General features: G+C 42.9%; 1 long non-coding RNA gene across 1 annotated transcript; it reads left to right on the forward strand.

Moving 5' to 3' along the window:
* The first annotated feature begins 1,699 nt into the window (after positions 1 to 1,699).
* LOC107979258 lies at positions 1,700 to 16,313 on the forward strand. Its single transcript, XR_003486046.2, has 5 exons — positions 1,700 to 1,901; positions 3,044 to 3,218; positions 5,574 to 5,763; positions 6,664 to 6,785; positions 16,092 to 16,313. It is a non-coding gene; the product is annotated as an uncharacterized LOC107979258 (long non-coding RNA).
* Positions 16,314 to 18,509: the final 2,196 nt, after the last annotated feature.

Here is an 18,509-nt window from a genome sequence, read left to right on the forward strand (position 1 = left end):
CACTACATCCAATGTTAGCTTGCAGAAGCATGACCAGAATGGAAGCTGGGCCTGCCAATTAGTGTGCTCCCTAAGAAGTCTGTAAGAGGGAGATCTGAGCAGAACATGGTCTACCTCCCATACATCCAGACAGTAACTCCCTGTGGTTCTTGTCTCTTTAATCCACTATTTATGTTAGATTCCCCTCAAGGAGGTCCATACCTTTCTTGAAAAATGGTTCTAACGTTTATTCCTGGAGGTCCAAAGTCCTGCTAATATGGATTGCTGCTTGTGGCCAACCCTGGTTAGGTTTGTGGTAGTGTCAGGTGACATACCAAGACGTCACCCGAGTTCCACAGTGTTTCACTGCTCCATTACATAAGAGTGATCCTATCGTTCTCTTGCTTACCAGAGTACATTACCAATGCCATATTGCTGTCTCCTGTTCTTACCTGCTGGAACTTGAAACTACAAAGTTCAAAGTGCCCTAATGCCAAGCAAAGCTTGATGGAATGCTTTCAGTACACATGTAAGAGCCTATGTGACGTCTACTTTGGGAGCTGTGGTGTGCAATGTGCAGAAGGCTTTCCAAATGAGTCATGTGGCATGATAGAAAATGGAGCCATGTTTCCCAGTTTTGGTTCCTAGATTCATATATCCTGATTAGGGCACAGCGCTCCCTGGGAAGTCTATAAGAGGGGAATCTGAGCAGAGTACAGCCTACCTCCCACACACCCAATATGCATTGATTAAATGCATATCATCCAGCCAGCTGGATGGCATCTCATTCTTGAAAAATATACTCCCAAGGAAGCTGTATTTCCAATATTATTAAAACACGTATAAAGTCAGCTGTGTCTGAATTTCAGGATGTGTTGTATAAGTGGCTCCCAGTGTAAGTGTAGCAGCAGAGATGGAAAGGGACCCTGGCAGTTGGGAGCCAAGGAATAGCACAAAGTCACTGTAAGCATAGCAGCTTACAACCTTGCTTCAGGAAAGGTTTCCCCATTGCACAGTATAACAACTCTGCCCCAGCAGTGTCTGATCCAACAGACTTGTCTGGTTTGTGCTTGAAAGGAGGAGTGCAGATTGAGGAAAGAAACAGACTAGAGACAAGAGATATGAGTCACAGTAAATACTGTGATCAGCCCTAAGTTTCTTTCTCCAAGATCTTAAATACCCCAATCAAAATGGGGGAAGGCAAAAAGAGTTCCTTACCATGATACAAGGAACAAACAAATGTTATTAATTACCTCCTTAGCACCCAAAACATCAAATCACCCCAGGAAAGTATTACTACGCTCTACTTTACTCTGCCAAAGTTGTTAACAACTGGGCTCTGCTCCTGAGAAACATGTCACAATGCACAACAAGCTTCACTCACGAAATGTATTGGAGAGGAAAAATACAGGTGGGTGGCTGCCTCTAGGGTGAAGCAGCAGCAAACTGAACAGGGCACAGAGCTTATGGAGGGTTTCCGGGGCGGGAGTGGGGTTGGGAGGCAGAGCTTTCCAGGGTGGCTTGGGATTGGTGGGCTTTTGTAGCCTGATTCTAGAGCAAGCTCGGGGATAGGTAGAATTTTGTACTGAGGCATCTCAGGGATTGGTGGGGTTTCAAGCACTGGTTCTGGGGTCAGGATCAGGGCGTTTTTTTCCTTGGCCCTTTTTCCCCTATATCCTGAGTCATAAGCACAGGCCACTCCCACATCCCCTCCCCGTGAAGTACATCCTGTGGTTAATGGCATGGTATTGAGCATTGCATCCATGTATGTCTAGCATTCCTTGGATCCCTGGAGAATGCTACTTGTTGAAGATTTGGATGTACCAAAGCCAGATGTATGCTCAGAAGACATCTAGTTGGGCACACTGCTGGTGTCTGGGGAATGACATGGCAGGAAATGAATCTAATCAACCTGAATCCGAGTGAGTAACCGGATTTCATGGAGGACGCTGCCAGTTTCACTGCGAGCAGCTCCATCTCTCCAGAGCAGATATAGTTAAATAGGCCACTTAAAAGTGAGAATGCATTCGTTAAAAGTGGGTAGAGGGGCTGAAGAGATGGCTCAGTGACAAAGTTATTGCTCTTGCAGAGGATCTGGGTTCGATTCTCAGCATCCCGTTAGGCAGCTCACAACCACCTGTAACTCCAGTTGTGGGTGGATCTTACTTCCTAAGGCAGTTGTACCTGTGAGGTCCACATAAACACATGCAGGAACACATACATACATGTAACCAACTCAACTTTAGAATCAATCAAGCTGTTGTTTTTCAACAGGAGTTGCCTGACTCCTCTATACTCACAGCCTAATAGACTCATGACCTGGAAGGAAAGATATGTATATGAAGATTCTCCAGCTAAAAATGAGTGATCCATTGGTAAACATAGTTCTATTGGTCACCTATGCCCTCATTCTTAGACAACCCCAGACTCACCCAGTCTTATCTTGACTGTACCTTCATCCTAATGCCAAATGGATTCATGCCTGACCCCCTGTAACTAGAAGTGAATTTGTGTCAAAGAGAATGCTTTGTTACGACCTGAGGGGAGAACTGGGATAAAAATTGAAATCTTCACTGCAGCTAGTTTTGAGACACCCTGAGGCGGTGGTTCTTTGATTTTCATTCTATGTACAAGTTGTCATGAAATATTAATTATGACTTCAATGAGAGGATCATGGTACCACAGGCAAGAGGTCATCACTGCAGCGTGATGCAGAGATGAAAGTCAGAAGGACATCTCCTCCTTAAAGCAATATTACATATAAGAGAAAACACATGGCACAGGTGCCTCACTTTCTTTTGAATTTTTATTGCATTTGAGAGAAACAGACAGACAGACAGACAGACAGACAGACAGACAGAGAGACAGAGAGGGAAGAAGGGAGGGAACCAGGGAGAATGGCCACAGTACATGTGTGGAGGTCAGAGAACAAACTTAACCAGAGTCGGTTTTCTTCCATGGGGTGGATCCCAGAGATCGCCTGTACAAGATGACCATAGTCCCTACAGAATCACACTCACTTTGTTTGCATCTATTTTTGTGATGTCTCTGTAATTCCTTCTAGGGTTTTGCTTATGCTATTGCGAAGCATTTCTTCATGAAGACCAATCGACTTGCTACTCATTTTTGGAGACGGGGGTGGACTCCAGAGACTAGGTTACTAAATAAGAAATAAAAAGCTAAACATGACAGAAGTGACTCAGAGATAAGGAAGCTTCTGAATTAGCCTGGGGGTGCTGGTGAGTGTGAGCCAAATAAGCCAGGCAATCTTCCGTTGCTTTTTAAATACATATGCATTCCTAACATCTCTTAAATGAGATTAGATGTAATCATCTAAGTAAGTTTGTGTGATTGCACTGTGTCCAGTCACATTGACTTAGAAGCCATGCTTCTTCCTCCAGTCAATTAAAGGGAATGAGAAGAGGTTGCTAAATAACATCTCCCCAGGAATGAGTGAAGGCTGTGCAGGACAACACAGCCTAGAAGACTAGTAATTGCATATCTATTGCCACTGTTAATGTTTTTTCCCTAAAGGATGTGACTTGTAAAAGTGTCTTCAGAAGTAAATTGTATTTTCTAAAGACTCATAAATATTACCTAAGAGTTTATAGCCTCCTCTCCTCTATGCAACTATCTCCAAGGATTAAGTAATTAAAAAAGGGATGAAGAAAACCTTCAAATACAAAATGTTTTCAGCATGTGTGATGCTTAGCTCTCACTGACAGCTGGCCACAGCCTAGGCTCACTGGAGAGGAGTCTCACTGAGGGGCTCCCTAAACCAGTGGTTCTCAACCTATCTGACACTGTGTCCCTTTAATACAGCTCCCCGTATCGTGGTGACATCCCCCCAACCATAAAATGATTTTCATTGCTACTTCATAACTGTAATTAATTATGCTGCTGTTGTAAATTGTAAATATCTGATATGCAGGACATCCAATATATGACTCCAAAGGGGGTCAAGACCCATGGGTTGAGAACCACTGGCTTATTATATCATGTTGGCCTGGGAGTGAGAGTGTTTATGAATGATCTTGCTGATGCTAATTGATATAGAAAGTCCCAGCACCATCCTCGGACAGCGTGTCCCCAACTGCACAGGAGCAGAGAGTGAGCTGAGCACATGGGGTAAGGCATACATTTGTTCTTTCTCTGCTCTTGGAGGCCTCGAGTTCCTGCCTTTTCATCCCTTGCAATGATAGGCTGCAACTGGCCACAGTAAGCCAAATAAGTTCTTTTCTCACCTAAGTTCCTTTTTGTTGGGGTATGTCATCATAGCAATGAACCTAGAAAATGTGTTAATTGTGTCCCAACTTTCCCACGGATGATTAGATAGCTGGGACCAGTGGAGTCACATGCTTGGCAAGAACATGAAGTTCTTGGGATTTTCCTCCCTTCTGGAAGATGGTCTTCACTCAGGCGAGTGTAAACAGCTACAGACATGTTCCTGAGTGCACATAAACAAACTTCTTGGTGGGCGTGGTCACACTAATTAGTGCCTTCTCCCATTTTCTGCTGCTGTCCCTGCTCTCAGGTGACAAGCCATCCCTGGTGGCTGTGTAGCTTCATCTGCCACCGTTAGTGTCAAGATGGCTGACAATGAAGGCAATTTTGCTGTATGTCCCAATACTGGGATGCTAACTTTTGTTTGTAGTCCTTTGCCCCGATACAAAAATGAGTCTCCATGGGCAACCTGTGTGTTTGAAGTCAGTGTCAGTGTGTACTGACACTCACTGCCCATTTCTGGTCCCAGCGCTTCACTGCTGGGGCTCTATTCCAACCTTGATTTTGTCCATCAAGATACCCAGACTTAATTGCATTTCCATCAAGGTTCAAAGCTAAATTCCCATTACATTTTTATTAGCACCAATTGTAAATAATTGGCATTCTTGGCAAATTATAACAGAAAAATGTAATGAAATATGATTTGTCTCTAAAACATTGAGATTTTAAATGTTGCAAATATATAAAAAAAACCAGAAATGAGTACAGATTCACTCTGTCTGATGTCAATGATCATTGTGTGTGTGTGTGTGTGTGTGTGTGTGTGTGTGCATGAGCTGACTACAGAATCATTGTTAGAAGAGTAGTGTTCTGCTAACAAGGCATTATATTGTTGCATGGCCATCATTTAGGAACCTCACATGATATACATAGCTATGATAAGTGTATGTGAAAAACAGTCAAGTATTAGGATATACACTTTCCCAAAATTATGGTGTAAAGAGAAACATGTATAGTAACCTACTAACACTTTGAATATGTTTACCTTTTATTTATTTTTAAATTAATTTTGTGTGTGGGTGTGCAGACGTGTGCCACTGCACAAGCGTAAAAGTCTGAGAACAAGCTGCAGGGTTGTTTCTCTACCACACCATGTGGGTCCCAGGGATCAAGGATTACCTCCAACACTGCTGATATTTCATGACCATTTTTTAATATTGCCCCATGTCAGCAAGAGTCTACCTCAGTGTTTCTATTACTGTGAGAAAATGCCATGACTAAAAGCAACTTGGGGAGCAGAGAATTGAACTCATCTTAGAGCTTTCAGATTCAGTGTTGAACTCTGAGACCATCTTGTCTTCTCCCTCCAGTTCTAGCTCTTCACTGTCAACCATGTTGAAGTTTACTGCTGTAGCTAAAGCATATATGCCAAAATAGTCTCTCGTCCCTGCATCTCACTGTGACCTCATCCCAGTCCCCACACCCAGATACAGCTTGGCTGCAGCTGTGGGGAAAAGATAAAACCATTCCTGGATTCTGATATGTTGGAGGCCAGAATAGGTAGGTACTTGGGCTGCTACAAATTATGAATGGACTAATTCGAAATTGAAAGTTCATTGATGAAACATCTATGTGAATTACCTGTGTCTTCCACAGGACATCTATCTAAACTCTTTATTTTATGCATGTATAAGGCTTACCCATGATAACTTAGCAAACTAATGTCATACCAGTTTCTTTGACTGACAGATACTTCTGAACCCTAATGGGCTAGAAGAGGCCTCTTAAGATATTGAATCATAATTACACATCAACACAATTTGAGGACATAGGGTTCATACTAGAAAAAGTTCCGTGTCTTTACATAAACTGACATCCACACCCTCCAGTTGGCAAGAACTAATCATTTCCTAAATCAGAACATATATACTATGTCTGAAATGCTAACATTTGAACAATGCACATTAAATTAAATTATTTCCTTTAGTTGAAGAAATGGTCCTCATGACAATCTTTGCTGAAATTTCTCACACTGGATATTGCAAGGAAAATAGGTTCCTAGATTGACTCTTGAACTACTCCTATAAGAATAGTGTGTGGCCTCATCTTGGTTCTAGTCCTTTTCCTGTCATGGCTAGATGTGCAATGACAACTTTCCCCAGCTTATGATCACACCCTGGGACAGAATAATCTAAGTTACAAGTTGCTGTTACCATTCAGCCTTCAAAGCTAAGGTGTCTTCTTTAGTAATCTCCTGATCCCTGGGCAGCCATAACCCGTGGTGGAAAGTGGGAACAGACATGGATCAGACCAAAAAGAGGGCAGCTGAGACAATCAGAGGTGACAAGTGACCGTGGCTCCTGCCACCTTCTAGAGGGCCAATGTTCAGTTGACTCTAGACCAGACAGAGTCACCCTCTTGTCAGCCTCCTTTCACACCAGCAGGGTCCTTCCTTTCCAGCCTGTGAGAAGAAAAGCCAGCATACCCTGACCATCAATACATTAATATTTGAGACCGCAGGTGTTGAGGTCTTCATTCCATGCTGAGAAGTGTTTCCCTCCATGGAGACTGGAAACCCCTTGGTGAGTCTTAATTGTTATTCTTCTCTGGAAGGACTGGAGACCAGCATGCTGGCACACTGACAAGTGGAGTATTTGTTCCTCTGGTTTCCCATGCAGTTGCTATTTATGTGTCTCCAAGGCAGTTCCAACTGCAGTGTCTCACAAGCAAATTAGAAGTAGATTCAGGAAAGAATGAAGGCCCAGTTGGACCCAAGTGGTCAATGGACTGAGAATAAACTTGAGCCAAAACAAGACAGACTAGAGATTTTTAATTTCCACTGAATAAAGGTGGAAGACAATTCAGGTTTGCTTATTGAAATACAGTTTGCTCCAATTATACACATCACAGTGAAATGGTTAGTCTCCATGGTGAGTAGAAAAGTTACTAAGGGAAAGAAAGCTTGAATTTGAAATCCTGTGTTCCTAGCAGAGTCTAACCTGGCCACTTGTACTAATATAGGTTAACAACTCTATAGAAAATAAATTTTAATTGTTATTCTTCTAGTAGTTCAATTTATAATGCAAATTAAAACTATCTTCTATGATGTTGATGCTCATTGTCCAAGATTCATGTAGTAGAGAGTGAATTCCCCAAATTTAATATTCTTTCCAAAGTTTTTCAAACTAATTTTACAGCATTTTCAGACCAGGTTCCTGGCTTTCCCAAGCTCACTCGTTTGGCCAGCTTTATAAATGTGTGATATCCAAGGAGTGCCTGGGATGTGCCTGTTTCTGCCTGTACATGGGGAAGCTCTGCATCTTATTGGGCGTTTATGTATTAGGCACCACCAGGAGCTGTGCAAATGCTGACATTTAACCATCCCAAGAGTCCAAGGGGTCAGGTTGTATTAATTTCCTCTTACATATAAGGAAACAGTCTCTTAGCCATTCCAAGTAATGCACTACGATGGTACTTGTCACAAGTGAGAGTGGTCTATAAAGTTCACCCATCTTTTACTGATGTCTCAACCAAATATCAAGCTTGAGGATTGTCTGAGCTCACACTTAGCTTGCTGTTTACCTGCTAGTTGGCTAATATAGATTTTTGATGCTGCATTAATTGTGCATGTATATTTTTTTCAATTTATCTAAAATGTGGACCTTTCAGCGTCACAGTTTGACATAGGATGACATATCAACAGTACAGGTTTAGTTCAGGTCTTCTCAAGGTTCTCTGTGGAGGTCCATTTGGTAGTTTTCTATGCTGTTTACTATAGATGATCTACAAAGGCTTGCAGGCAGCCTTCAAGGCCTCATCATGCTGAGATCTACCCACCCTGGTTTTCTTATTTACATTTGAGTTAGAGTTCAACAATGTACCAGGAATGACTTAGTCTAATGACTAAGAATGAGTCTGGGGAACTGGAGCAGTAGCTAGCTTCAAATGCTCTGTGCCTGGGGATATTTTCTACAGTTGGTAACTTGGGGGAATGCTTGGGGCTAGAGAATAGATTATAAGCTCCTCTAAATTTAAGACAAGCCATCATGGTGTTTTTCCTTGGGTTTGTTCTAAGTAACCATTTTTGGTAGTAACTATAGTAACCTTAGATGAAATACAGTTGTTTTTTTTTTTAAAAAAAGAATATACTCTTTTTAAATTATTTTATTCTATTTCATTTTATGTGTATAGATGTTACATCTGCATGTGTGCCTGTGTTCCATGTGTATATCTGGTGCCCACAGAGACCAGAAAAGGACATCAGATTTCCTAGGACTGGAGATACAATTAAGAGCCTTCATGTGGGTAATGGGAATTGAACCCAGGGCCTATGGAAGAATGGCCACTGCTGTAAACTCCTACTATCTCTATTGCCTGGCAGTACAGCTTTAGGCCAAATGTATAGTGTGTTTGGAACAGGGAAATGTGCATAAAATTCCCTTTGTGATGTTGTTTTTCTCTTTATTAATAAGTTATTTGTTAAAGGAACTATGGGGAAATGTTTCCTGGGGAGAATTAATAATAGATAGCAAGTTCTTTCCCAGACTCCTTCCATAGCATGCAATTTCCCAGGAACTGAAAGCCTGCCATAGGAGGGTCTCCCTCATGGGAAGTCCCCAGTTTGGTCTCCGTGGACAGTGTTAAAAATACAGCATGACTCTCGCCACTGTTGTTTTCTTAAAATACCACTTGAAGAGAAAGGAAATGGATTGTATATATTTATCCCATGTTTGAATGCATGATTATAACTTAATCTAAAATCATTCAAAGTTAGACATTAAATAGACATTCAAAATGAACTATTATGCTCTATCCTAGCATTACAGCTTTTCCTTAATTGAATGCATTCACAAATAATCACTCATTTGCAGCATTTTGGTGGCCCTCAGCGATTTTATTGTTGGTGTGTTCTCAGACACCCGGATTTCCAGACAGATTCTCTTTTGCTAACTATGTTTAGCCTGAACGTGAGTCTGGAAAATGAGCTATCGATTGCCCCCTTCATTCATCTTTAATTTGTTTATGTTTACTGTCACCAGAGGCATCTGTGTCTTTAAGGCTAGTCACTCTCAGCTGGTTGTTTTCTGCAGTACCAGGAGCCCTGAGTGCTGGCCAGCCTGAACTGAAAACAGTCAGGTCTTCACTACAGCCTTGTGTGAAAGGAAGGACATGACAGGGATTTCACACAATGCCATGCAGCAAAGCTCTGCAAATCCTTCCCAGACACAGAGTTCTTCAAATCTCTGTCAATTTCAGACAGCTTCTCCAACCCCACTCTCTCCTGATGTCACCAGTGTGGTTTCTCTGCTTCTCTGGTTTTCCTTTTAGCAGTTCCTCACCAGTCCTACCGGCACACAGAGCAGGCTTCCGAAGGCTTTGCATGGCTAGGCATCCTCAGGAAACAAGGATGCATGCACAGAGAGAGACAATGTGAGTGAACAAGCTAAGAAAGTGCAAGGTAAAAAGAAATCAGAGATAGCAAGCAGAGAAAGCCCGACTGCCCCCAGGAAGTCAGGTGTCATGTGCACAGTGCTGAAGAGCACTGCCTTGTCCCTTTTCCTGAGGAGAAGTTAGCAGCCATCCATGCATCCCAGAGGGAGCAAAGGCAGCAGACCAAGGAAACCATTCTGCCCAAGGCTAGTTTAGTGAACCAGAGTTTGCTTTGGCCATGTTCAAGTGAACAGTTTCTTCTAACAGCATGGTGACTCTGAGGCACCTCCATCACAGAGTCACTCCAGTGTGGGTGGTGGCCCACAGAAGCTGCATCTCCAGAGCTCTCTGCACAATTTTCAGACACCTCTGCTGGTCGGAGATCCCTCTCTTCCTAGATGTCTGTGGTGGTGTGAAAGAAAATGGTCCCCGTGAGCTCATAGGGAGTGGCACTATTAGGAGGGGTGGCTTTGTTGGGATAGGAATGGCCTTTTTGGAGGAAGTGTGTCACTGCTGGGCTGGGCTTTGAGGTCTGACACATGCTGAAGCTAAACTCAGGGTCTCAGTCCACTTCCTGCTGCCTGAACAAGATGTAGAACTCTCAGCTAGCTCTCCAGCACCACCGCGGCTGCTTCACACTGCCATGTCTGGCTGTGATGATAAGGACTGAACCTCTGAAGTGTAAGCCACCCCAATTAAATGTTTTCCTTTAGAAGAGTTGTGGTGGTCATGGTGTCTCTTCAGAGCAATCGAAACCCTAACTGAGACAAGGTTCTTACTGCTTCTGTAACCTTGGGGAGGGACTTTGTGAATCTTGTAACTTTTAGGAGCTCCCTGAGTTGTCTACCTTTGAGCCTCACATCTCTCCCTCCCTCCAGGAGGGAAACCCTCATCAATAAACAGGAATCCTTTCCAACTCTGCTACCCCCTCAGAACATCCTTCGGGACACTAACAAGTCTGCTCAGAAACAAATGGATGAACAAAACCTTTCAGCATCATGTGTTTTAACTTTCTGTGGTTTTAACGGTTATTCTTGTCACCTTGACAATGTTTTCTAGGAGATTTAGTATCTTCTAGGAGATAAGTCTGATGGGTCTGTGAGAGTGTTTCCATACTAGTTTAACTGAGGTGGAACTTCCCACCCTGAATGTGGATGACATCATTCCAATGGCTGGGGGTCTAAAGAAAATAAAAAGAAGAGAAACACTGGAGCATCACATGCCACTCTCTCTACTTCCTGACTTCGGGTATGATGTGACACCTGCTGCTATACCTAGAGCCACTCTTGCTATGATGCCTTCCTGGCCATGATGGATTGTACCCTTAATCTGTTGTCCAGAGTAAATGCTTCCTAAGTCAGCGTGATTTTGTCAGGTATGTTGTTTCAGCAGCAGGAAAAGTGGCTAGTGCCATGGGAGTGTGGTCAGATTCTCAAAACTCCAGGACCATGGATTGTACTTTACCCAGCTTAGCCGCCACGCTGAAGTTACATATCAGAAAGTATCTAAAATCCCACTGCTTCCTGCAGGTGCATGCTGTTTAGCAAAACAAAATCCACATCATAAGCCACTGTGGCAGAATGTGGAATTGTCAAGGCCACCCAAACCTCTGTGGGGGTACTCATCCCCATAGGACTAGAGACAGACATATATATAATGCAAAGGTATACTGCTGGCCTTGTTTAGAAGGAAGCAAGCCACTAACAGTCCTAGCAAATCACTATGGAGGAAGCAGCACCTGTCCTGTTAATGATTGCTGTCTCATGCCTAGGGCCATGTGTACATGGACATACAAGCTAAAATTCCAGCAGCTGGGAGGTTGAGGCAGGCGGACCACCGGTATGAGGCCACTGAGCTATATTATGTGTTTCAAGGAAGCCAGGAACAAAATAGAAATGCCCTCTGTCAAAAAACAAGCAAGCAAGCACACAGACATTAAATATACAAGGCCACTGTAATGGGAGCCACAATCTCATATTTCAAATGGTTCTCCCAGTCCACAAACACTATGCCCACTTGGTACCAGGAGAGGTATTTCTGTGACAGGCCTGGCCATGCTGCTTGTTCATAGACTTTGGATTAGGAAAGCAGTTGAAAACTTTAGGTGGGGCTTAATGGGCCATACAGGTAGGTGCATAGAAAACTAGTGCCGAGGGTGATATGGACTGTTAGGGATCCGTACTAGAGTTTTCGTGGGAGAAGAATACTATTGGCTGACATAGGGCCATTCTTATAATATTTTGGTGAAGAATGTGACTGTGTTTTGCCCTTGCTCTAAAAGTCTGCCTGAAGCTAAATTGGTGAGTTTAGGACTAATGTCCTTGGCAGAGGAGATTTCAAGACAACCCAGTATTGACTGTGCCATGTGGTTCTTAGCAACCACTCTTATTCTCTTCTGTAAAGGATCAAACTGGGCAAAGAAAAATGTACTTTGATGATATCTTGCTTGTACAAATAAAGCCTGTCTGAAGATTAGAGGGTGGAGCTTTCTACTAGCTAACTATAGAGATCTGGAGGTCTGTACAGACAGATAGGAAGTGAGATGCCTGGGCAGAGAGAGGAAATGAGATGGCTGGATGGAGAGAGGATATAATTGGGCAGAAACAGGAACTTGCGCTCTTTTTCCTCTGGGAAGCTAATGAGATGAAGGTGGCTTTGGCTTGCTGCTCCTTCTCTCTGATCTCTCAGCATTTTCCTCTGTATCTGACTCTGGGTTTTTATTATTTGGACCAATTAAAAACTCCATTTACAATGTACATTTTGAAGAGAAAAGGTGATGTTGGAGCCAAGGCTTGTGCTAAAAGAGATAAAACATTGAAAGAAAGCCTGATGTTAAATTAAATGGAATAAAAGGAGTCATAGCCTCAAGGTAAGATCCCACCTGCCTGATACTGTAATCTGTTAAAGGAAAAGGCCAGAGTTATTTCCTTAGCATAAACAAAAATGAAAGTTTATGCAAATATAATTAAAATGGGGGGGTGGCAGATTACAGCCCTAACAAGAAGAAGAATTTGGCAGCTTCAGTCACATAGTCTGGCTTAAAGTCACGAATGATACAGGAAAAGAGTTGTGGAATCTTCCTCCACAGTTAAAGAAAGCCACTGAAGCCATGTATGTGGCAAAGGAGGCCCAGAGAGGCCACGGGGTGAAGCTGTGATGGAGAAGCCTGAGTTGCATTGGAGGCCCCAAGATGTTGGAGATGCTAGAGTCATGGGATGCCTAACCAAAAAATGCTGCAAAGTGGAAAGAACTCAGAGAAGGGCAAGTGTGTTGCAGTTAGCAAAACCGTAAGGGAAGAGCCATCTAATAAATCCTTTAACATCAACCACAGAGATGCAGAATTTGGAGTTCACCCCGCTGGTTTCCAGTCTTGCCTTTCCCCAGTAGTCTCCCTTTCTTCCATACGGGAATGGTAATATATAATCTGTGCCTCTGAATGTTAGAAGCATGTGGCCTGCTTTTTGACTGATGTTACTGTTAAAAGATTGTCACGAGTCTCAGAAGAGACTTTGAACTTTCAAAGTGTTGAGACTGAAAGACTATGGACAGAATACATTTTGCGTTATGATATGGCTACAGATCTGTGGGGCAGGGAGTGGAAGGTGATGGTTTGAATGAGAGCGAACGGCCCCCAGCAGTTCACAGACTTGGAGGCTTAGTCAGCAGAGAGCAGAACTGTTTGAGAAAGATTGGGAAGTATATGGCCTTGTTGAAGGGCATGTGTCATTGTAAGGGGCCTTTGAGGTTTACAAAGCCCGTGCCAGGCCCACTGTGTGTATGTGTGTGTGTGTGTGTGTGTGTGTGTGTGTGTGTGTGTGTATAGATGTGTGTGTGTGAGTGTGTGTATATGTGTGTGTATATACATGTGTGTGTATGTGTGTGTATGTGTGTGTATATATGTGTGTGTATGTGTGTGTATATATGTGTGTATATATATGTGTGTGTGTGAGTGTGTATGAGTGTGTTTGTGTGTGTATGTGTTTGTATATATATGTGTGTGCGTTTGTGTGTGTGTATATATGTGTGTGTATGTGTGTGTATGTGTGTGAGAGGTGAGTGGAACAGGTGCACACACATGTCTATGCATATGCATTTGTGTGTTTCATGATATATGGGTGTGCTTGTGTAGGGAATAAGCATGTACAAGTGCTCACACACGTGTGCATGTATATATGTTTGCATGTATGGGGATAAATGTCTGTAGGCACACACTTGTCTGTGCATGTGTGTGGAAGACAGAGATTGACACTGTCTTCCTCCATCGTTTTCTACCTTATATATTAAGGCAATGCTCTCATTTAAGCTCACAGCTCACTGCTTTTGCTTGAATAGCTACCCTGACTCAGGGATCCCTTGCCTGCATTTGCCTAGGTCTGCGATTACAGTCATGCTGCCAAGCTTACCCAGATTGTTTGTGGGCGCTGGGGGTCTGAACGCTGGTCCTCATACTTGAGTGGCAAGAGTTTTTATTCCCCGTGCCATCTACTGGCTCTCTTGGTCCTTTTAAGAGTGTACAGCTCAGCATGATCCACTGAAGCACTAGAGAAATCTCAACATTTTGTAGAGAGACAGCATCAACCATTTGGTAGCAGCCAATATAAATTTTCTGTATTAAACATGCACAATAACATTTATCTACCGTAGATCCTGAGTCCCGGGTTCGCACTGTGAGTGTCTCAGCTGCTTGCTGGTTCATGGAGCTAAATGGCCCCTGAGACAATGCTGTTAGCCTCTCCTAGACTTCTCCATGTTTTGCTTGCCAGCATTTTTTATGTTTGGCAGCTCCTGTGTTGTTCCACACATCCATAGAAGCATTAGAAATGCCCGTAGTGTGATGCTTTGCCCGATCAAAATTCCATTCAAATTAAAACCAGGGATGTAGTTTTTTCCTTCCCAAAATTAACTTTGCAACTGTGTTATCCAGATGTAGGATGTCTTTGACAGTTGTTTATGGATTGTACACAAGTAGAGCTTTGGAAAACAGACTCTGGCTTTGGCAGTTGATAGCCAGTGCACTTGGGTAGATGTTTCTGCAACATTTACAGGAAATCTGGACATCAGACTGACTCAAAGGATGGTTTGTTTGGTTCTTGGCCAATTGTTGCCCTGATAATCACCCCCTGGCACACATACAGAGCAATATTTCTCATATCTTGACTTTGTATTATGTTTAACTAAGATGCTCAGGGGAGTATTGTGGCAATTCAAATTACGTTCCCTAAGAACAGTGTGTTCAGGGGAGGTAACTGCAAGTCTTTGCATGATTCTGAAATTTCCGTGATCACCTTGCAGGAAAGAAGGAAAATGTATGTTTGCCATGATTGCTTTTGCATCGGTGAGTTTGTAGACTACATCAATGGTCACTTAAAGTCTTCTTGTTATTTCTTTAGTTTATACTTCCAATGAGAGACAATACAAATTAATAATCAAATAGGACTCCACACTCCCCAAATCCAGCTTCAGAAAGCCAGACTGAGTCTGTATCACTTAAAGAGAAATTCTAAGAGTGCTATGAGTAGAGGTGTTACTATGTTGGTGTTTTATTTAGTTTCCACTGTCTTAGATGAAATAGCCATTACAAAGTGCCATGTGTAGAGTAACTAGAGAACATAATTATTTTCCCTCATGACTCTAGGCAATAGATATCCAAGAGCAAGATATCAGCAGGCTATGTTCTTATGAATGCCACCTTCCTGTTTCTTCTTATAGTGTCAGGAACCCCAGGCAGAGGGCCCCATCTCTAAAGCCATCATGCTCAGGGTTAAGGTTTCATCCTGTGGGTTTGGTTGGGGGGGGCAGTGGCTGAGATCAGAGCAGTTTCATCAGTGTGTGAGAAGCAGTGTTTTCTCTCCTGCTTCTACAAGCCATAGTGGTGTAATCTCTGGCTGTGAATGCTCGTCTGTGCTCGTCTGGGATATAGACACGACACAGACATAGATACAAAGAATTAGATAGACAATTTAGATTGTCTCACATAGTGACTCCTTTCCTTTGAAAACACTTGAACTTCAGATCATGCTGCTTAATTGTGCACCATTCCTTTGAAAGACACTCAAACTTCTAGCTCTCACTGATTCATTTTTTCCTAGGTATGTTAGCTCACTAGAGGCTTACTGGGGCCTGAATGGAGTCTGGAGTAAATATGACTTAATCTAATGTGCTAGTTACTATTTTTTAAATCACTCATGTAGCAAAAAAAAAATTACCCTAGCAACTTCAAGTACTAAACGTTTGATCTCAATTGAATCAATTAGTTAATTCAGCAGTTTTATTTTCTGTTGATATAACCTCCCCCCCACCCCGTATATTAAGTGATCTCTGTTGCCATAACAAATGAGTCAACCTGGTTTTTGCTATATTTGGAAATATAACTCAAAATGAAATTTTGAATATTTTGTTAACAAGATTGTGTCCTGTAACCCCATATTCACTTGGTGTTTAAACATGTTTCCTCTTAGAGCAGATGCTCTGACCCTGTGCTCAGTGCCCAAGCAACAGCTAACAGGTGGATGGAAACACGGGCGGTGCAGACGGCTCAGAGGCTAAGGGTGCTGCTTCAGGCCTAAAAAAACCTGGCTTTGGTTCCTGGAATTTTCATGACAGGAGGAGAGAGCCAACTTCCACAGGTTGTCCTCCTACCAGCCCTACCCTGCAAAAAAAAAAAAAAAAAAAAAAAGTAAGTCCTAAACTTTGGGGTGACGCTTTAATGGTGGAGGCGGTGGTAACAATACATGAGTTTAACCTTTCAGGGTTTTATGATGCATTAATTCTCTTATCAGAATAGCATGGTTCTGGAATATAAGCTTCATGGAGGCTCTTGCTCACCAACAAATTCCCAACACCTAGAATAAGTGCTGGCATTTTCAATGGTCATTGAAAAATGAATAAATGTATATTTTGTGAGCACATTAGAGAAGGAGCTGACGAAGGGACCCTCTGAATTTGCAGAGAAAAGAAGTGAGGGAGACAACAGCTCTGATGGGTGTGAGCTCTGCACCCTGAGCTGGCATTAAAGGATAGTCTGGTAGATAAAGCAGGGTAAACAACATAACTAGACATCAGTTCTAAGACAAAGAAATATTCCTTCTTTTGTATGTGCTGGGGGTGTGGTCTGGGCATTTTCTGTGAAGACAAATTGGTTTTCGTTTTAAAATGAATCTGTGTGAGAGAGTCAAGGATGGGAGGGAGCAGTTGGCAAAAACAAAAGATGCTGGTTAAATGACAGGTGACATTTTCAGAAGTACGATGGTCTATCTTGAAGAAAGCAGACTCAGCCATCCTGTTTCAGTTGGACTCCACTTGAACTATTAATTCATTTTGAAGAGGAAAAGACACACTTTAGACTTTCAGAGTGGCTATAGATACATGGGATCTATGTGTGTGTTTTTCTGTTTGGAAGTATAAATGGTAGTATTGGAAGCTGGAACAAGGCACTGACATACAAGGTCTGTACACCACTGATTGTGAGAAGCACTGTAAGAGCAGATGACCAGGGCTAAGAGAAGGCATGCAACCCCAGACAGCCAGGCAGAAGCCTCTGGAGGTAGCCTGGGTGATGGAAGGACCATGGCTGACAGGCCCTGGGAGAAAGGAAAGCAAGAAGCCTTAAAAATACATTCCCTCACTGAGAATTTCCAGCTTACAGAACAGTAGAGAAGGTAATAGCCGTAAAATAGTGGAAATACTACCATGAAGAGGGAAGTTGAGATTTTATTGTTGAAAGACTTGTGAGTGGATGAAGCCAACCGAACTAACTCTGAAGAGATAGAGTTTCATTTAAGAAAGAACTTTCTAGAAGAGAAAATTGTCAAGAGCTGTAAAGCATTTTTTAGGAAATGAAAATAAAAGGGAAAGATGACTTTAAAGGACACCTGGGGCCTTGGAAGTGAGAGCTAACTTTAATGTCCTGTGTTACTTGGGGCTTTGGAAGGTAGAGCTAACTTTAATGTTCTTTCTTACTTAGGACTTTGGGATGAAGAGCTAACTTTAATATCCTTTCTTACTTAGGGCTGGTTAGTGCAGCCAGAGTAAACAGTTTAGTTTGGGCTTTCCCCATTTTATCTTAAAGATGAACATCCTTTAGGTATATGTGGACTATATTTATCCTTAAGTCCCACATGCGCCACGCAGAAGACAGTGGAGGCTTGTGAAACAGCTTTCTGGGCAACAGAATAGAGAAGGACAGACACAGGAACTAGAGACCACAGAAAAGTTCATGGAAAATCAATAGATTTACTTGGGGACAAAGTGCAGAGAAGCTAGAACGTCGGACAAGAAGAAATAGTGTAAAAACAGCATGGAAACGAACAACAGACCATAGCAGAAGGTTCTGGGGTACACCTGGAAATCTTAGGGGAATTCCACTATCAATAATATGTGGATTCAGCTACTAGACAGCACCCAGGGGCTGGAGATAGCACCCAGGGACTGGAGATAGCACCCAGGGACTGGAGATAGCACCCAGGGGCTGGAGATAGCACCCAGGGACTGGAGATAGCACCCAGGGACTGGAGATAGCACCCAGGGGCTGGAGATAGCACCCAGGGACTGGAGACAGCACCCAGGGGCTGGAGATAGCACCCAGGGACTGGAGACAGCACCCAGGGACTGAAGACAGCATCCAGGGACTGGGGACACCATTCAGCTACTAAGTACACCTACTACTCTTCCAGAGGATGCAAGTTCAGCTCCCCAAACTCACGTCAGGAGGCTTACAACCACCCACCTAACTCCAGTTTGGAGGAGGGGAGATCCAAGACCTCTCACCTTGGCAGGCACTTGCGCACATGTACAAACCTACACACAGACACACATATACAGACAACTAAAAAATAAACAAGCAAGAGCAGGACCCAGGCATGAGATTTGGAAAGAAA

Source organism: Cricetulus griseus, chromosome 5 (genome assembly GCF_003668045.3).
Source record: "Cricetulus griseus strain 17A/GY chromosome 5, alternate assembly CriGri-PICRH-1.0, whole genome shotgun sequence".
Lineage (NCBI taxonomy): Eukaryota > Metazoa > Chordata > Mammalia > Rodentia > Cricetidae > Cricetulus > Cricetulus griseus.